This window comes from Gymnogyps californianus, chromosome 9 (genome assembly GCF_018139145.2).
Source record: "Gymnogyps californianus isolate 813 chromosome 9, ASM1813914v2, whole genome shotgun sequence".
NCBI lineage: Eukaryota > Metazoa > Chordata > Aves > Accipitriformes > Cathartidae > Gymnogyps > Gymnogyps californianus.
In genome coordinates this window covers 23922895-23939057 of record NC_059479.1, presented here as the reverse complement: position 1 = coordinate 23939057, position 16163 = coordinate 23922895, and the positions used below count along the sequence as shown (strand labels likewise).

At 50.2% G+C, this 16163-nt stretch overlaps 1 long non-coding RNA gene across 1 annotated transcript; it reads right to left on the bottom strand.

Moving 5' to 3' along the window:
• Nucleotides 1-833: 833 nt before the first annotated feature.
• On the bottom strand, nt 834-15436 carry LOC127019713 (uncharacterized). Its single transcript, XR_007766961.1, has 3 exons — nt 15311-15436; nt 11571-11653; nt 834-1390 (listed from the first exon to the last, which is right to left on the bottom strand). It is a non-coding gene; the product is annotated as an uncharacterized LOC127019713 (long non-coding RNA).
• Nucleotides 15437-16163: the final 727 nt, after the last annotated feature.

The window sequence follows — 16163 nt, the reverse complement described above, 5'->3', positions numbered from 1 at the left end:
GGGCTGTTACTGCAGCAAGTCCAGATCACACAAGCGGGGCTCAGCTCTGCCTCTGCTGCACGACCCCCAGTAGCCTCACCTGAAGGGAGGGATGCCAAGGGACAGGCAACGCTGGAAAGGTCCCTTCACTGCCAGCACGAGCACCCAGCCTGCGTGCTGGTCCCCCTCTCCCTTGCTGGAGTTAGAGCAACACCTTCTGGCCCCAGAGATCAGGGCTCACTGTACACGGGATTGCCTTATCGCACGCAAGCCTTTTGGGTGGTCCAGGAACACAGCATCACTGCTCCGGTTTGGAGGTTGGGAGCTAGAGGCGTGGAGCCTCAAAGCAACCTCTCCAAGGCCCTTAGGCAGATCTGAGCCCCCGTCCCAAGCACACCCCTTCCTCAGTGATGTGCGCAGGGCATGAGGGACACAGGGTGCTTCTACCACTTTCCCTTTTTACTTGCGGAAAGGGAAAAAGGGAAAAGCTTCTGTACCCACCAGGAGGCAGAAGTAATTTGCTCAGTGCCCAGTCCCTGATCCACCATCACACTCGCAGACAGAGGCTCCTTCATTCCTGGTTAGCACTTGAGCATGATCCTAAAGCAGCTTCCTCCTGGTAACAGGATTCAGCCACACGCTCCAGCAAACTCAAAGTCTCACTCCTAACTTTCTGGGAATCTCTCATTTAAATTGTCCCAGCTTGGAAGACTGCAATAATAGACCCAGCATAGAAATCAGCTCCTGTGCAGCAGCTCTCAACATGCAGCTCCAAATGCAGCAAGCTCTGCTTTTGATAGGGGCTGCTAGATATTCATCTAAACGCCACTAGCAGGCTGAGGACGTGATAGAGCAACACGGTACTCAGACTTAAGCAGAGCTCTGCTCGTTGCTATAAATACAACCGTTTGGATCTTGCGAGGACTTTGGCAGTGAGAAACATGTCCCATCTACAGCAGGGTTCAGGGCTGCATGCTGGCATCTGGTAGGGAAGTGCAGGAAAGGGTGCTGTTTTCATCCCAAGCAGCTTTCAGGAGTGCATCTCCGCATGTCAGCAGTATCGTAGGCTCAGTCCCTGCAGCCCGGTTGCTCAAGGCCATAGGGGGTTGCCACCACCTCGGGCTCCTGGCAAGCCCACGTAGGTGCATAGATGGGAGGAGGAAAGGAGCCTGCACTGTGATAGCTGATGGCTTTACTGCTTCTTACCTTGGCACAGGGGCAGGTTATCCGCCTACACCGGGAGCTGGGATCCCTGCAGGCGCTGCCAGACAGCGTGGGCAGGAGAATCAGAGGGCAGCCACAGCATGAGCAGCAGCAACTGGAGGGACCAGAGATGCCAGCGCAGCTCCACAGCCTGTTTGCAGAGGTGATTTGCCCCCAGAAGGACAGTGCAGCACAGGCGTGCCCAAAGCTGCAGCAGAAAGAAACAATTCCTGCATTTTCACAGCCTTCGCAAGAGGGACACCTCCACCCCGAAAAAGACCTTTCCCCAGGATGGGGTCCCCCCAAACCATACGCTACTTTTGGGGGAATCCCCAGAGTTACCCCACTGTGGGGCAGCCTGGCCTGGCCCAACCATTCAGGAGGATGTTATGAGAAGGATCCTGGGGAAAAATAAATAAGCCTAAAACCATTATCAATCAGGGTTATGCTTCCATTAGTTGCCCAGAGAATCCTCTGCCCAGAAGCAGCCTTCGCCTCACAGGTTTCGAGTTACTGCAGTTTAGCTCTCAGTAACCTGCTGGATGTAATAAATAACTCTGTGGGCCCTGCACGGTAGATCTGGGACCATTAAACATGCCGAGTTATTTTTACAGTGTTTCTTATAGGAAGGAGCGGGGGGGGCGGTGAGAAATCTAAACTCTCTACCAGCAGAAGTGGAGTGGAGCAAGGACTTTAATCACTTTCCTACCAGCACCATCTTCTGGCCAACACCAGCCCCTTGCCCTGAGGCTGGAGTGCAGGCAGCAGCCCAGGGCCCTGCCAGATGCAGGCAAGCTGAAGGCTCAGGCTGGAAGAGTTGTGTTGGCTCCCGGTGCTTTGGTAGCACGCAGGATTGCAGACCTTCTCCCAGTGGGCTGGGGACCTGGGGCAGGGTCCCAGCAGTCAGCACTGGTGCAGAGCAGGGCCCCTCACCATAGTTACTCCAAGCTACCGTTTGGGTTTGTAACTCAGTAGTCCAGTCGCTCCACCCTGGTAATACCGAAGGGAGCCCTGGTGAAGTTAGCCGGGGTGCCCAGAGGAGATGCCCAGCAGTAGAGGCTGGAGATGGGCTGCCACCACCCAGACTCCACGCAAGAGCAGCATTCTCCACCACAGAGGGACCCTGGTCTGAAGGGCCAGTTATAAGACCAGAAGGTTATAAGGACAGAAAGGACACTGGCGCTAAGATATGGAGCTTAGTGAGCTCTGCCCACTCAAACATGGCTCCATATGCTTGGGGTCTTACATGAGACAAGTGTGGGGAGGAGGGCAAGACCCAAGGAAGAGGCTGGTGGCAAAAATGAAGCTGCCTGACCAAATTTTTCCACCTGAGAAATCCCACAGTGATGAGACAGCAGTTTCCTCACCCCTCCACACCAGCGGGCTCTGGGGTTTCACCCTTCATCACACCCCAGATCCCTTTGCTTTAAGCCCTGGTGCCACCACAAGCAGGAAGCAAACAAGCATCACTTGAGGGCACCAGGAAAGCAACCAGCCCCTTCCTGAGCAAGCCCTAGGGCCGGGGCTTCAAGGGAGCCCCAGCGGGCCAAGTCCAGTCCATTTTCCCCAACCAAGGGACTGCAGTGGTCACCAGCAAGTGAGACTGCGCTCCTGCTGCCCCAATGCCTCGTGGGGCAAGGACACCCTCTCTCCACCTCTTTCTGCCCATGCTCCCGGTCACCACTGCCCCTGGGAAAAGCCAAGAAGCACCCAGCAATCTTTTTTTGGGCTCAGGAACACAAAGTCAAGTCTCCTTTTCCTCCTACATCATTTTTCCCTTCAGGAAGTCAATTCCTGGCAAGACTAAAAATAACTACCTGGGTGAGGTGATGACCAAAGCAGTCAAGTCATGGCCAAAACAAGCAGCGGTTGTCTCAAATTAGCTCCGGCAGCTTCCTGCTTCCTAAGGGGGAGGGAAGGGCTCCTCGCACAGCCGTCACTCCAGTTCCCACCACAGCAATCACAGAGCACCTCTTCCAGCTTCATGGGAATGGGACAGGAGGAGTCTTCCCACGTGCTCCGCTTTGGCTTAGCGCTTGGTACTCCTGGCACAGCAGCTGTCCCTCAGGGACCCCATCAGCCACTGCACACCCTCCAGACCTACTGTCCTTCAGCTTGAGACCTGGTCTAGAAGGCACCATCTTCAGCCCTGTGTCCTTGGCCTCACTGTCCTGCCAAGGACATCGGTACAAGGGGTCTTTGCCAGCTCCTTGGTGGCCCCTCAGCAGAGGTGCCCAAGGTGGTGCAGCTGCCCTGATGACACCAGGCAACAGCAGCAGCCGGTCTCACCTTCTCACCATGCCCACACAGGGGACACCATGCCTGAACCGAGCAGCTCTGTCACTTCGGAGTGGCAGCTGCTAGCAGATGAAGACATCTCCAGACTGCCTCATCCACAGAGAGAACCCAAAGATGCCCTCATTCCTAGTCCCGGCTGCCACAAGTGCCAGCAAAGTTTACAGACGCATACAATAACCGGCTGGTGCCAGGGACTTTTTTTCCCCAGCCCTGAGAAGTGGCATGGCCTGATCGATACAGCCAGACCATCTCCACAGCAAGGTCCATATCTAAGCTGCATATTGAGACCCTCGCAGACCCCCACTAGCTCACACAGCACACCTGGCAATTGTTTGGATGCTGTTACCTGACCCAGGCTGAAACCAGGCCAAGGAACATTTCGTCAACGCAACAGGTCAAACAGTTGCCTTCTAGCACCTAGAAGTATTCATTAGCACCATGATTTGGTAGTATAGACTCAGCCAAAGCCTGCAGTTCTGGAGCATAGAAAAGACCATGGATTCATCCCAGCATCTGAAGCATCTCTAAATTTTGAGAGGTCCAATAGCAAAGCGAGTTTGCCCTCAAAAGTTTCAGTTTAGCTTTGTTTTGCCTGGAAACACAAATGCTGCAGTCCATCAGTTTGTGGCAGGGGACAGGGCTGGGACTGGCTCTTCTCTTTGGAGCCCCTGGCCAGCACCTGCTCTGGTTTTGGTACAAAACCTGCAACATTTCTTTCCCCTCAGCCCTCTTTCTCTGGTCGTGCCTGGTCCTGCTTTGGAGTCTGAAGAACTCTCTCTGCACTCCAACAGAAATGAATGAAGGGATGCGATTCACCTCACCTGAGGCAGACTCCAGGGCACAGGGACTGAATTGCAGTCAGGACTTAGATGTCTCCCCTTGATGAGAGCACAAGAAAAATTCACACTGCCTAATAGAAGGGAAAAAAATGGGCACAAGTTGCATACAAACCCCTGTGGATGTGTGATTGTTCAGCACATTTGGGATGGACCCTACACCCACCTCCCTGAAAGACAAAGCCAGATGGCTGTTAGAAACTCCTGCAGCCTTCGTGCTTGGCTAACACACACTGTGGTTTCGTGGGCTAGACAAGCAGCTTTTGAGTCGTACATAGGCTGTGGTTAGCCTTTGCAGGCCAGCTTTGAGGGGAGCCAGAGCCAAAGGATTTCAGCCCAGCATGGGGTCCACCAGTAAGTCTTTACCAGCAGCCTCCAGCCATCAAGCGGACATGGTCCTCCATCCCCTCAAAGGCAGTCATGGTAGGCAGCCCTCCAGTGAGCCATCAGTTGCAGAGCTTAGGACAGAAGGACTCCACCATTTCCAGAGGATGTCCAGGCATGAAGGGCCACACCGAGAACAGAGCAGTTTCTTGTACCGCTGCCGGGCTGTCACACCCCATCACAGCATTGCACCTGGCACAGACCTGCACTCCCAGTATAGCACCTCCTGATGCTACGGTATCACACCCATAAGTTAGAGAGATACAAGCATGAGGGGAAAGGCCAAGCACTCGTAGCTGACTGGACATGAAAGACAGCTAAGCCATGTCAGGACACCAAAAAAGCATCATCAGAAGCCATGCTGTCCTGCATACTCCTGCCAGTGTCCTCTCCTGCCACCAGAGTACATGGGAAGGAAGCAGGAGGTATGTGGGGCTGGGACCCCACTAGCTCAAGTTCAGTGCAGCGTGCCAGGACCCCTTTAGTTTGTTGCCCTTGCCACCACCCCAAGCAGTTGGCCCTGGGAGTCATTTTCTCATCGTTCGGTAGCAACAACATCAATAGTTTCCAGGAAGGGAGAGAGAAGAAAGGCACAAGGAGTTGTTGCACCACGTGTGTGGGCTCTGTCCCAGCCCAACAAACACACACACGAACATACCACACAGACACTGGGACTTATAGCAGTCCGGGTCAGTCTCTGCCAATGACCCCCATATCTCTCCATACAGACAGGCAGGATATGAGCAAACCGGCAGCTTGGAAAGAAGTTAAACTCTGGGCAAACGTTCTGGAGAATGAATTCCAAAAAGTCCTTTCTTCTCTGCAGTTCATTGACACATCAAAAGAAGAGACTCTTGTACTGCCAATAAAGCTGAGATAAGCCTTGCAGACCATTGCACTTTCAAGGAGGGCTTGGGGTGACATTATCTCACTTGAGTTTTGGCTTCTGCATTTTTCTCCCGTCACGTGGCTGTGGCCCACTGAGATGCTTCTGCTCCTGCTCGTTCTCCCTCCCCTGCCCATATTTTGCCCCAAAGTTTCCATGGTTGCCCAGCTGCTCCTAGAAGGAGAGCTAATGTGAACCAAGGTGTTCAACAGTCCTGCTGGAGACTATGATGTCATATGCTCTCTGTCCATACTTAGCACTCGTTGACTTGTCCCAGGCTGGGATACCAAGAAAAAAAACCCTGTAATTCCTGTAACAAAAGCCAAAAAGACACTGACTGGTCTCAGGTTTGGTGGCTCAGCTTTCTCACGGGTGACCTTCATCCCTCAGAGGCCGGGCCAGACCCCACCAAGCAATGGCAGCTCCCAACAGCTCTGTTGGAACTGTGGGTCCCTGCACCTTGCCCACAATTTGCAGTGCCCATGCAGTCCATGCTTGGTTGTCATCACCTTGACTGTCATGGGAAGACAGATACCAGAGACCTTTCTGACTGCAGTGTGACTCCCATGGAAATCACCCTACGGAACAACCACCTCCCGCTGAAGCTGGATCTCCTCCCTGGTCCCGCAGAGTGGGAGAGCAGGAGGTTCTATTAATGCCCCATGAACTTCTGATTACAGACAGATGCTATTTGTGGGCACAGCTAATATCATGCTAGCATCTGAAGAACTGCTGACAGGGATTCATTTCATGGGGCACGCAAATTAGCTTAATTATACCCCAAACAGTTGTGGCTATAGGTTTAATCCCTAAAGGCATGAGCTGGATGAGAACTTGACAAACTGATGCTTGCAAACCCAATGCTCAGCAGCAGGCATCAAGGAGGCCGTCCTTGATTTCACCTGCAAGCAACATTCGAGGTAAGAAGGGAAATAAAAGCTGATCCAGCAGAAGCAATGGGTAACTTTTTGCTCCGTTAACCAGGACGACTGGCAGCTGCCTGTTACCTTACAAGACAATCCCAGGCATCTGGAGTGATAGCTGCTACCACTGCCAGCAGAGAGGGTCATTGCCAGGGAGAGCAGGCACTGCCTCTGCTCCTTCCCCCCATGACTGTGGGTGCAGCTCTCCAGATTTCTGCCCTCCCTAGCCCATCTCTCTGACCCTCATCCAACCCTTACCTCTGGCACAAGCATCCTTACCATGAGTAATTGCAATTTTGCATGTTCCAGTGGCAGCCTGGTGCCAGCTCTCTCCCCGGGAGCCACACTGCTCCCATCTCAGCACTGGGGGTGATGGGCAAACAGATTGCCCCGCAGCCAACACCGCTAGCTGCCACGAAGCCATCCCAATACTGACACACACCAAACCACTGCCCTTCTTCTCTGTTTAGGGGGAATAATTTCGAAGCCATGCAGGGATTTGAGCCTGGTAATGCTGGAGATGTCTCCTTTAACCCTCAGGGCTGCTGGCAGAAGGGGTTCCTGGGCAGGGAGGTTCTTCTTTAGACTGTGTTTCAGGGCAGAAGGTTAATTAGGTAGCAGGGTAATGAGGAGTCATTAAATCTGCCTGCACCATGCTGTTAGCATAACAAGGGCAGACCAAGAAGGTTAAAGCTGGGATTCTTGTTTTCCCATTGCCTTCAATTAACCTTTCTGTGTTTTTTCAACACTCTGGGCCCCAGAGATAGGTTCTGGGTGCCTCTCAGAGGCTGTTAATTAGCAGAACACAGAAACAAACTTTTCTTTTAAGTAACTAGCATGATAATTTTGGCTTTCAGCTTAAAATAAACAGGCAGGACCCAGCTTACCCTTCGAGCAATGCCACTGTCCCGTCAAAGTTTAGGAGGGTGAATTAGGTTCCTGGGGTTCATTTCAAATTGTTATTCCACTCTAGCTTTCACCTCCTCAAGTCGAAAGCACCGAGGGCTCATCGCAGCCCTCCACCAGCGAGAGCCCTTTACTCTGCATCCTGCAGCACTGCATGTGCCAGGCGCAGCTAAGGCAGTGTCCCCTAAAACTGGAGGGTAGGTGGGTGGTTGGGAGGAGGGTGTAGAATACTACACACCCAAAGTTGTTGGTCAGTCAGCCTTCAGGAGTCTGTGGGGTGTCCACAGGGCAATTCAGTGCCAGTAGATTCAGAGCCCCCATGAATTAGCGAGCAGGGCTAGGATCTTAACTTAGTTACCTAAAAATAGGTGATGTCAACGACAAACATATCTGTGGGATATACATGAATAGCAGGCACATCCCAGGGAGTCACGATATGAAAGCTCTGACTAACCCACCACCTAGGGAGGACTACTCAGTCAGTATTGACACCACCTCCATGACTGGGACGACACGTTAGGCATACCAGACTGCACAGGATGGGGAACAAGCACCTGGCTGCAGGACTCAGTTCCTCTAATGTTGACTTTTGCCTAATCTTATGCAGGGAGTATCTCCTTTTGGGATCTTCAGAGACTTCATTCTGCCCCCATTGACTGGAGGCAGGCTCTTACTCTGGGGGAAACTGCTCCAGGACAGATAAACTACTTGCCCAAGTTTGGCAGGCTGCACCCTGCCATAGGAAAAACTTCAAATGAAAAGGCTTGTGAAACGTTTGGATGCACCCTCTGGGGGCCAGGACATCTTCAGTGCAGTGGGCTGCAAGAACAAGATGGACAAACCCCTACCAGTGGGTTCGGTAGAGCTGATTGTGGGTGAAGGCAAGGTGATGGACTAGATGCTTTCTGGGATTCCCTGTTGCATAAGATTTCTTACATGTGAAGAAGAGCAGGTGAGGAAGATCAGAGAAGACTGATGGCGATTTACAGTGAAGGAGACAGAAAAGAGTCTGGAAAGGTCCAGGTACTTCTCTTACTGCGATAAAGTTCCTGGCTCAGTATAGGAAGTGTTGTTTTCTCCTATAGCTTTTTATCATAGCACCGAGACACCTTTCTTCCACTTGACTTTCACTTCACCTGCTCTCTGTTGGTGCTCTTGCCTTCCCCCATCTTTGATCTACAGACAGATGGGTGGTGACACTCTCGTGGCATCCCAGCTCTCTGAACGAGGTCCTTCCTTCCAGAGGCTGTCAACAGAGCACACAGGGCTGTCTCACCTGCTAGCGAAGCGAGTATTTTTGGGGAGACATTTCAACATAAAGGAACCTCCCATCACCATATGTTTAGCAGCTAAACAGAGGGCATCAACTACTGCTCATATACTGCTTTTCTATCTTAAATCCCAAAGGAGATCTGCGGGTGAGAAATGAGAAGTGTCCACAAGAAAAGCCTTCTCCTCATCAGTCCATAACAGCAAGAACCACGTTGCACAGCTCCTGTGTGCAGGAGCCCACAAAACTCCCTAGAAAACAACCTTTAAAAAGCCTAAGATAGGATCTTGGGAGCATTTTTCACATGAAGCCATCAAAAAAAATTCCCTTCCTTCTCTAACTCTCCTCCTTGTGGGAGTTAATGGAGCAGAGAGAGGCTTCCCGAGACAAGATGTCCCCACACACACTATCCTTAACTCCACCACCAAGATGGATTGGCCATGGTGGGGCCCTGCACTGGGGTAAGTCTCCAGTCACATGTGCTGCTTGTGACCCACCAGCTCTCCTGTGGACGTGCAGCCCTCCACAGTGGGCCAGTGTCTCTTCCACACAGAGATGCTATTGAGAAGCCTTACATGAAACCAGTCAGTCCTAACACGTGTGACTGGGTTTTGTCTCCAGGCCAGCCTTGATTTACAAGGCAACTCCTTTTTTTGTAATTTTTTTTTTTTTTGTTTCCTTCCCCCATTAGCATTATTCCAGCTCCACTCCAGCAGGATGAAAACCTTCTCTGAGCCCCTCTGTACACACATGTCACTTGACTCACCCTAGACTCTGGGGGAGAGTTTCACATTGCCTCTCTCAGCACATCCCCTCCAGCACAAAGCTAGCAAGGACAAGTTGGCCACTCTGGTTGGAATAGGCACTCATAAACATCATCAGCAGGACACTTGGGAAGCTACCAGAGTTACCAAAGGGACTCGGAGGTTAGTGGCATTAAGTTCAAGAATGGAACTGAGGACTGCTGTCGGCATGAAGACGGCCTTGGGGCATTTAAATGGGATGTTTACTTCTGTGGATGAATGGATTTTTAACTGATAGTTAATTTATAGAGACAGATTTGTGCTTATGCACTAAATGCTTTTTCCACCTCTTCTTTCAGGATTACCTTGCAGCAGCAAGGTAATTACTAACGGAGATGAGAAGGTTCATGCCAACTCTCTTTCTCAAACTGTTTTGGGGACACTAATTTCAAGTACCCAGTGCCTGGCCCAGAAAAGACTGTCACACACTGCGGTGTGGGGCTGCCTACCTTCAAGGCTCTCACCATCAGCTACAGACATCCCAGTGGCATGATTCAGCCAGTGGCATGATCCCCTCACAAGGCTCCTAATGCATTTTCCATCCCTGATTAATTGCCACTCTGGGGTGGCTCTATAACTAGCAGAGCAATAAAACTCAGCTGGTATTATACAAAGCCTTCTCCATATCACTGCTGGAGGTGCCATACGCTGCAGACCTCTTAACAGAAAGGTTAGATCTTCTTTTGGCAGTGGGAACTTCCAGGGGCAGAGATTTCTAGATTTTCTTTGATGGCATTCATCAACCTCCTTTTCTTCTAGCAGGCTCCAGTTTCAAAGGGCGAGTTTGAAGCCAGCACATGCTGGAACAGGCCAGTTGTAAGTTAGCCACCACCACCTGCATTAGATTCTGGCTATTCATGGCTCATCCCTGAGCTGGCCACCACATTGTTGAAAGTTATCGGTTATCAGCAAAGCCCAAAGTGAAGAAGACCTTGAGTTCCTCGCTGTATCTTTGGCTTTTACTCACTTTCCCCAGGGATAACCAAAGCTCAGACTATAGGAAGAAAGTGTCCTCTATCAGATGTTAGGGGAGGTGACACACACTTCCTCCCCCCCCCGCCTTCTCTTACTCCCAATACATTTTTCCGCTGGCTAGGAGGCATTTTGCACTTTACCCTTTCTGACCTTATCGCTGGTAAACAGCCAGCTAACACTGTGTGTCTGCAAGCTGCAGCGAGGGGGGTGGTACGGGTTGAATGTGGGGAATCCCATCAGTCTTGCTCTCCCCATAATCTTAGAGTCTCAATTACATATTGTTTACCCAATCCATCTCCCACTGTGTTTCCTCATTCCCATTTCCTGGAAAGGTCAACAGTACTTGAAGATGAAGCTTGCATTGGTGGCTCTTCAAGAAGAGGCCATTAATCTTTATATAATTATCTGCAATTATTCCAGGAGCAATAACCCATTTGTCCGAACTTTTCTCAGAAGCTTGTTAAGCAGAGTGAGGGAATGGAAGGTAGGAGAGACTGGGAAACAGTCCAGAAGAGCTGCCACTGAGCTTCTGGGTACTGTGGCTGTCGTTGCTCCTCTGCTGACATTGTCCTGCCAAAGTCAATGAGGATTTGCACCAGCTGATCAGCCAGTCTCCAATTCCCATGCTGGCAAGATCACAGGAGGATCTGGTGATCTCCCCAGATTCTTTGTGGGCTTTACATGAAGTGGCTGGATCTACGCCTGCACTGACAGTGCTAGGATTTACTTTAACTTAACTGACTTTTAACACCCCAGGAAGATTGTTCCTGAAGTCAAAATATTCACATCTTCCAGTTCTCAGTCTGAACTACTGAAATGAAACGGATCCCCAAAAATATAGGAAGATAATAAACAACATTCAGACATTAAGCAAAAACCAAAATCCCCTTTCATTTTCTATCAAATAAAGTTACCACATAAATACGCAAAGGATTATTTAAAGGCTATAGCAATTGCACAGGGCAGGAGAGTTTGCTCAGCTCTATGAAGCCCTGTGATATTGTCAGTTTTAAAGCCAACAATATTTAGAATTCAGTCAAAGAGCTGGTAAAGGGAAATGAACATAATATTTACATCTCAGCTCTGCTGCCAGGCACAGTAGCCTACCTTCAATCAGGCTTGTTAGTGAATACCATGCTTCCAATGGAGGTTCATATGAGGTCTTCCCAAAACAGCTCAGGGAAACGCACCTTGTGACATATAAAATCCAGATGAAAGAATGCTGGCAAAAATAACGTTTCTGTGTTAATGTACTAAATTTCACTCTTTCCTGCGCTTCCAAGTAAGATATTTGCAACAAGGTAGCCAGGACAATCTGGCAGGTGTCATTTGGCAGAACCCTCTCTGCTCACAGGCAAAACATCATTCTGTTGGTTCCTTAAATAAGACACACAGAGCTACAGGATTCCCCAGTAGGAAATGCCTCTGAATCCATAGACCCGATTAATGCACAGTCATTAAGGCAGCACAGTTAATTAGGGTGAGTCTTCAGAGGTTATATGGGCACACATGAAAAAAATTAATCCTCTAGCATATGTTATCATCTAATATCAGTTCACACTTACACAGTCAGCACCAGCCCCTGTTTGCCCCGCACTGTGAAGCTACATGCACATCCCAGCAGCACAGCTGGCTAGCCTGGCAGAGCTCAATGAAGCTCAAATGCTGCCTTGTGCCACACTCGCATTTCCAAACTGTCCACCAGATCAGCGACAGACCAGTCTACAAAGCCCTAAAGGAACCACAGTCCCACATCTGTCCAGGAGAACGGGGACCTCCCCGATCCGGGAGCTGTGGCAGAGCCCTGGGTGAAGAGGGGTGTTCCTCAGACAGTGCAGCCCCAGCACTTTGGGGGGATACTCTGTCAGCTAAAGTCACCTCCCTTTTTGACAGCAGCAATCCTGCCCTTATGGTCCTAAAGGGTGGGACTGCGCTTGCAGATTGGTACCGCTTCACCGGGAGGACCCAAAATGCTCCTTTCCATCCACCTACAGCCATTTCTTTAAAAAAAAAAAAAAACAAACCCTTGGTAAAATGTGCTGTGTCATCTGGCAGAGTATTTCACCGGTCTCTTCAGGTCTACTCATCCCAAAGTCAAATCCAACAGGGGAGTAAATTTTTGGGGGGGACCCAGAGAAGATGCTGCCATGGGCTACTTTCTGAACACTTTAAGACAGACCAGCCTTATGGATGGTATTTATCCTGAAACAAATCACACCCAAAATGAGCTGGAAGTTTCCCTCCACTTTCACAGAGAGGAGAAGACAGACCAAAATACCCCTGCCATTTACTTTTATTGATAGGATATAGCTATCATCATTATAGTTTGTGTTTTGGTTTTTTTTTTTCCTGTCTTGTGCTTTTGGTTGGTTGGTTGCCATCCATTACCCAGCCAAGCCTGACATAGACCAAAGCTGGTTTAGAGAATAGATTTGCTCAGCAGCCTCTATTCAGTTCCAGGGCTCCACGATCAGAGCAAGCCTTGACAAGACCTGAGGATTTCTTGTTATGGGATGCCAGGGGAAGTCTTCTCTTCTTTGATACTGTGAGCTTTGTCTATTTTCCACAGACTTTTCTGAACTAAACACCCCTTGCCTGTCCCCCTGCACTGGGCTCAGCCAGCCATTTTAGTTTTGTGTTCTTCATTTTGTAAGAACATCAAAACCACGACGACAACTCACCCAGCTGACGAACGAGCGTCCTGAGCCCTGCTTGTTCACTGCCTACTACGCACACCGGGCAAACAAGTCACTTTCCCAAGTCAGACCAAAGATCTCGACCTCAGTCCCCCAGCTCTGGGGGTGCCTGACCACCAGGCTGTTTCAAATAGGCCTTCCTCATCCTCTTACTAGCACATTCCCTCTTCATACAGATAACTAAATACTAAGTCGAGCCGAGAGCCAGGCTCACCGCAGGAAGATGCAAGTTCAAACCCCTGGTCCAAGCTTAGCAGAGGACTTGAAGTTGGGTGCTCTGCCTTCCAGAGGAGTGCTGCATGCACAAGGCTACTGGATTTGCTCTTGCCGCAGACCACAAATCCCAGTGGGGACAAGAGGAGCGTGGTCACCAGGCCTGGAACACTCCCACAAAGGGTTCCAATTTTGATAAAAACCAAGGGGGAACAAAAAATAAATCAGAAGACCCAAGTTAACCCAAATCTTCAAAAGGCTTAACAGAAAATCCCTAGTAGATGCAATACAGAGAGGATACAGTTCTCACATAATTTCCTATCCAGCGCCTTACTACATCCCTCCCTACAGAGCTGCAAGGCAACACTGAATGCCAGACACTTCTCAGCCCTTTGCATGTCACTGACAATGCCAAGCTGGCTTGAACACCAGTCTAATGCCTGGTAGATGCTTCCCCTCTGTCTCTGGAGAATCCTTGGGATTTGTGGGGTTTCTGGAGAAACAAGTCCTCTTTCCATCAAGGTCAGGATCAACATCCTCCCATCACACTGGTTTCAGCAACATCTTTGGAATACAGAGATGTCCACAGTTTCTGGGACTTCCTTCAAGGCTCCCTCCGCCCATGAGGAACACAGTTATCCTGAACTCTGATGGCTTGCAACCAGGGCCTTCTTCTAAGGCATCCGAAGACAAGAGGCTTCTGCTCATTGCAAGCCCCAATTTATCAAACGCCAAGCAGGAAGTCACATACACACACGCACCCTCAGACTTGACACCAGGGCATAATGGACGACCTTCAAAGAGAAGAAGCTGGCAAGCATCCCTTTCTACTTGTGACTACTGTCCTGAAACTCCCCATGCCTCAGAAGTCAGGGTCGCAAGTGCCCTGTCATCCCCAGACAGCTTGACTTCAGTTGGCCTCGGCCGATAAGAAAGTTACAAGAAAAAAAAAAAAGAAACATCAAGTGCAGGGTCAGCGTGAGCTCGTGAGAACAGCAGTGATCTGGCTTTGCAGCGCAGAGATGCTTTCCGAGGCATCCCCTCCTCCAAAGGGAAGGAAGAGTCCCGGCACCCCACATGTTTTAAATAAGCCTATTCTTCCACTCACCCATCCTGACTGGCAGGAAGGGATGTGGCTGCAAACGAACACATACACACAGGCAGATGCAAGGACTCAAACAATTACTATTTGCTAGCCCTTTGCAAAGGAGCACATCAGCAGAGTTTGGTGAGATCCAGCCTGGAATTGCTGGAGGTTTTGTAGTGTGGGGTCCGCGCAAGATTACTTCTAGTTCCTCTTGGGCTGGTACAGGTCAGGAGTGGGGATCATTGACAGCAGCGTGGGGGAAGTGGGGCTTTGCATCCCACTGCTTCAAAGCTTTCCGAAGGCAATGGAGCATCTCTTCAGAGAGGAAACAAGTAGAGGGCAGGATAGGTGTTGGCACCATCATTTGCTCTCTTTACTGTCCATTGCTACACTGGTTGCTCTAGGGGTTAAAACTGGGGGATATGGCCCTGGAGAAGGGACAGGATATGACAAAGTTCAGAGATCAGCAGCACCAGAGAGCTTGACAAGAATGAAAACATTTGCTGCAGAAAAGCACCCCTAGAAAGATGCCAGAGCTGCACTCCAGGACTCTAGACCTCTCCGGTAAAAGAGGCAGGGTAAAGCGAACGCTGGCAGCAAGATGTAAGCAGTATGACTAGAAATGCAGGCACAACTTTTTTTTTTTTTTTTTAAATAATGCCAGTGAAGGTATCAGTTTGGGAGTCAGTTTCTGAGCTTTTGACATCAGCATTCCTAGTGCCCCAGAACTAAATGCAAGCCTTCCTGAAGGATCACTAAACAAAAATACACTGAGCATTTGCCCACTCGCATCCCTAGACAAGCATATTCCCAAAGGATTTGTTCATGCAGGTCCCCAGCAGTCTCCTTACCTGTTTGAATTCCTAAAGGACTGACTGTCTCCAAGTTTTCCTATTCAGGTCCCAGAGGAGAGCCACCATACCTGATGCCTGCATGAATATCCTCTCCTCCTATGCATCCCTGCTCTACTGCATGTTGCTTCCTCCAGCACGCTCCCTGCATTTGAGGTAACACAGACTCACACCCTGGGAGATAACAGGGTGGGGGGGGGGGAAAACCCCAGATACAGCCCCCTGGCTAATTAGCAGGATTAATTACAGCCAGGCTCAAAGTGATGTTGACTGAATTATATTGCAGAGCCTCACCAGCTGGGGCCTGCCCCACAATACCTGAGCAAGGTGAGTAGAGCAGGGCTGGAGAAGGCAGCCAGGTTCAACCAAGAGTTGAAATCCTTGGGTAAGCTCACAGTGACGAGGCACGTTTTGAGATCAAGTCAGTCCACGGGTCAGGGTAGGGCTCAACAGAGCCCGTGGCTAAGCAGGGGCATAGCTAGGACTGAGGGAGAGACTAGGGCTCCTACAGCTGAACTGAAATAGGGCGCGGGGGGCCATGGGTGGGGGCGGAGGTCTCAGGTGAGGCTGCTCGGGGCCATTAAGACCAGTTAATGCCCTAAGGGTCCTGACAGCCCAGGCCTGAATACATTTCAGGGTAACCAGCTGCCTTCATTTTGCAGGAGGGTGAATGAGTGTGTAGGCGTCCATATGTTAGGGGGGTGTAAGATGAACCTCTTAAATGATTCTTCCAGATCTTTCTCTGCTGTATGACCGTACCTGTATGATCTGATTCCTCTCATATGATCACACACAAAACACAGAGCACAACTGACTCTTTGTGGGACAGTTCCAAACTTATTTATCTGCAAGT